This window comes from Apium graveolens, chromosome 1 (genome assembly GCF_009905375.1).
Source record: "Apium graveolens cultivar Ventura chromosome 1, ASM990537v1, whole genome shotgun sequence".
Lineage (NCBI taxonomy): Eukaryota > Viridiplantae > Streptophyta > Magnoliopsida > Apiales > Apiaceae > Apium > Apium graveolens.
This window is the reverse complement of record NC_133647.1, coordinates 148808561-148813222: the sequence shown is the minus strand read 5'-3', so window position 1 is coordinate 148813222 and position 4662 is coordinate 148808561. Positions and strand designations below refer to the sequence as shown.

Genomic DNA, 4662 nt, shown 5'->3' with positions numbered 1-4662 from the left:
TCTTTACTAAACATTAGAAAAAAGATAAACTTAATAAAATAGTAACACTAGAAACTCTTCACATTATCCTCGACTGCAGACGCAACAGACACAAGTGTTTGGTCCACTCATGTCCCTAACTGTATGATACCCCAAAGATAACAATGCACAAATTAGTTAGACAACACAAATTGCGCTACAAAATTACCCAACCCCAACCCCTAACACTAACATAACTTATAAGTACAAGAAAAAGTAGGAGATAGTGTAGAGAAGATGATAATATTTAAATTTAGCAAAAATTAATACATCATCAATTAACAAAATTTTAGATTCAGATCAATATACCAATTAACAAAAACATAAGTAAAATTAACGCATTAGCAACTATCTTTGTTGTTCAGGACTTTGCGTTGTCACTGGAAATACATAACACGAGCTTGTCTATCAGTGAAGACTGAAGAGACAGAAAGTATGGCAATATCACTGCAAATTAACTTGTATCCTCAAAGTTTACCAGGAGGTATAGCTCATAATTCTTCCAGGCTTCCACACATACAGAAGAAGAATAGCATATTAAGAAATATTAAGAAAAAGTCGGGGAGGGAAGCAGAAGACTCTAATCTATACATTTATTGAATATTTCATGAGAACATAATTTATAAATCACTTGTCAAAATAGATAGTACCGTTATTCATGCAACATCTATGACCTATCAATATGAGATAATATAAGTGTAATAACAATAAGTCTTACATTAGATTTATTCATCAAAATTTTGCAACTTGCACACAATAATTGATATTTCTCTGTATTTTATTTGCTGCTCATTCTCTGAAAATTGAAAAGCTGCTTCTTGACCTCGTAACTCTGGGTGTGCTCCTCAGGAAAGAAAGGCTCCAGCTCAAACACCACTGCACCACAATCAGACAACTCTATCAACACAGAGGCTTCCACAAAACATATTATACAACTATGTATGGATAAAGAAAGTACATTCATAATCTAAAAGAATGATAAGAATAACATGTCAGATTCTTACCTAATAAAAGCAGGAATTATCATAGAACTTAACTTTTCTGCATAATGAAATGAAACTACTTGTCTAAAAATAGAAAGGAAACTAAAGTAATCTTAATCAACTTTCCTTTTTTTTACTAGGAAAAGTACAAGAACTGTAATAAAAAAACTGAAAGCAAGATAATGTAAATGAAGTATATAATCTAAACCTGTCATCTCATCGTTAACATAGTCAAAGAAGGATTTATTCGAAGAAAATGAGAATCCAACTCCTGCAGGTGACTTCAGGTACAACATGTTTACTTCTGTTAAGAATATAGATAATATAACGTTAGCTACTTAGACATGTGATTTTAGAACTAGAAACACACAGATTCCCAGTGCATACTCAGTTTTAATGGGAGAGAATCTCTGACTCTCTTAGCAACCATGTGACCATAACGCCCATGTCCATCAAAAACACCACAAAATATCGTGTCTGCTCTTGACGCAAAGTTCTGAAAGAAAATCAAGTTCTCTATAGCAGTATAATTAACATATTCTGTTAATGATTTTGATGTATATGTATCTTCAAGTATCACATCAATATATTGAATCTGTTGCATTATGCACACAAGTTAGTTTTACTGTAATATAAACTACAACCTTTGGCTAAATGATAGAAGAAAAACATTGGCGTCCATCAAATAGAATGCATAATCCAACAAATTGTTTACTGGAAAGGGTTACTTGTCATCCAGGTACATAATAACTCGTCATGGTGCCGTCCTCTCCGACACAAAGCAGAACCATGTATAAATGTATAATACGCACAAACACACACATCTAACATTATCTATACATACATATAACAGAACTTATGGTTCTTGAGTTCATGTATGGATATTGTAGCACAAACATCGTCTTATATGTCAGAGGGTAGTATATCAATCAGTGATATTTCATCTAATATAAATCAAGCAAGTCGGTAATTTAATTAAACAAATTATAGTACTGAAAAATGGTCAAATCTCACATTAATATGGAGTCAAAATGTCATCTACATTTGAGTAGTCTAATTATCCTTCTTATATAAGACATGTTAATTTATTACTAACTACTAATCATAACAATGTTTTAAATGCGTGATAAATACAAAACTATAAAATTGCAAATGACTAAATGAGTAGAAAAAAGCTTACCACAGCCAGTGGCTATAACACTACAAGACAACCATCACTCTAACTAAAACACTAAATTCTCAATTTCAAGTTCTATAACAGTGTCTAATTAGTAAGACTATTTTCATCAAGTTGACAGATTCACATGTACGTAACAGGACAATTTTTGTGATGTTTATTGCCTCAACGAGAATAACTCCTTCCACATTTCATAATATCAGCTACTTGTTGCTAATCTAGTATATTTACGATGTGGTGCCAGAAGAACTGATCCAAACTTAAAAAGTTAAATAAGCTGTTATTTAGGTCAACTTTTAGGTGAAAATAGTTACAAAGCCAACTACTTAAAACTGATCTAGTCTCGAGACAGAAATTAAATATTATTCATAAATCTAATCACCGACACCTCGTAATCGTGAAAATACATTTCAACCTCAAACTTGTACACAATCAAACAATACAATTCAGATTTACAACAATCAGATCTAATATAACCGGTACTACAAAGATGTCAAGCATTTTAAACTATACACACACAAACACATATATTCATATCTAAAACTGAACATTTAGTCAAAAAACACACAGATCTAAGCAAAAAGAATTGAGCTCAATAAATAAATAAATAGATAAATATGTGTGTGTGAAAGTGTTGATCTAGATAGATCTATAAATATTTATACTCATAATTAGCAAAAAAGACAAAAATTGAGATGCATAATTTTACAATGGAAATATATATATAGGTATAGGTAGAGAGAGAGGGGGATAGAGGGAGGTCGGAGGGAGAGAGAGAGAGAGTGTGGGAGGAGAGAGAGAGACAGAGAGAGAGTCTCTGACTCTCAGTGATTCTAGAACTAGGAACACACAGATTCCCAGTGTGTACTCAGTTTTAATGGGAGAGAATCTCTGACTCTCTTAGCAACCATGAGACCATAAGGCCATGTCCATCAAAAACACAACAAAATATCATGTATGCTCTTGACGCAAAGTTCTAAAAGAAAATCCACTATAAATTAGTCACATAACAGTGTTATTATATACAAGGAAAATGCTCTTAAAATTCTAAGAACATAAACTACAATGTACCTTAAGAAACTCCCTACTTTGAACAAGGAGAGCAGGGTCCTTCCCTGCTCCAAGAACCAAGTTCTCTATAGAAGTATAATTAACATATTCTGTTAAAAATTTTGTTATATCCGTATCTTCAAGTATCACATTAATACATTGAATCTGCTACATTATGCATACAAGTTAGTTTTACTGTAATATCATTCCTATATTATGATTTTATAAACACTTTAAACAGATAAACTACAACCCTTGGCTAAATGACAGATTACAGATTATTATAGTTTCTAGTAAACTTAAATTTACAGATTATTCTCTTTTCGCCAATTCACATAACAATTATCAGGTTTTAAACTAGTCATCTTAATTATATATATAATATTTTTTTCTTAACTGCAATAGCCATTAAAATTACAAGCAATGAGCAAACAAACTCTTAACAAAAAAAATCAATCCAAAATAACCTAAGTATTAATTCATAAATAGAAGCAGCTTTAACGTCAAGTATATCAAGCCACTAGATAAAGACATAACAAACTGGATCAAGACAACTTTACTTGAATAACAAAATCAGCATTTTGAAAACCTAAGAAGAACCTCTCCCTCTAAGGAAAATCAAATATTACACAACAGTCCCGAATAGTTCACACAATGCAACACAATTAGTTACTATATATATATATATATTCCAATTTGAGGTAGTATATACATATACACACAAAATGAGATAGTGAGAGAGGTAGTACCGCAAGCTGATTTGACCCCAAATTCGCAGTAAATAAAAAACCCCAATTCCAATTTAAAACCCTAATTTTGTTTGAAGATCGAATCTGAGAGATTTTATCAATATAAAACCCTAGCTCGAATCATCGATATGTGAGGTAGTATGTCCATTGATGATTAGATTCAATTCAATTGAAAACTTAGAGAGAGAGCGAGAAGAGAGAGCGACCGAGAGAGAGAGAGAGAGGAGAGTCTGAAATTTTGACTTGTCTAAAAAATTGCAGCTTCTCCAAAAGTTTTAATCCTACTGTAGCCCGCCTGATAAAAGCCCAATAAAGCCCAACATTGCTAATTTCACCTTTTTTATTTTTAATAAATTTTTAAGTTTAAATAGTGTTCAAATTTTTATTAATAAAAAATTATAGTAACCATATAGTACAGTTTACAAAATTTAACAAAAAAATATTTTAGCAATCTTAGCTAATATTAATATTATATTTAATAATATTATCAAAACCGATTAATTTTAAAGTCAAATAATTATATATATTTAATTGTTTATAAAATGTTACGTTTTTATCCATTAACACCCTATTATAACATAAGTTTCCACATGTTACCGTATGTAACACTTTGAAACTATATTAACATGTTGTAAAGGCTATGGTAACATCAAAAATACTACGTTGCGGTAGGCTAAGATGAGCA

The 4662-nt window shown here is 31.1% G+C and overlaps 1 long non-coding RNA gene across 3 annotated transcripts; it reads right to left on the bottom strand.

Moving 5' to 3' along the window:
- Nucleotides 1-318: 318 nt before the first annotated feature.
- Nucleotides 319-4227, bottom strand: LOC141721166 (uncharacterized). 3 transcript variants are annotated; one of them, XR_012574667.1, is made up of 5 exons: nucleotides 3978-4227; nucleotides 1389-1596; nucleotides 1210-1305; nucleotides 737-894; nucleotides 319-525 (listed from the first exon to the last, which is right to left on the bottom strand). It is a non-coding gene; the product is annotated as an uncharacterized LOC141721166 (long non-coding RNA). The 3 variants fall into 3 exon arrangements; XR_012574672.1 differs by having other exon boundaries at nucleotides 1389-1517; XR_012574671.1 differs by having other exon boundaries at nucleotides 1389-1497.
- Nucleotides 4228-4662: the final 435 nt, after the last annotated feature.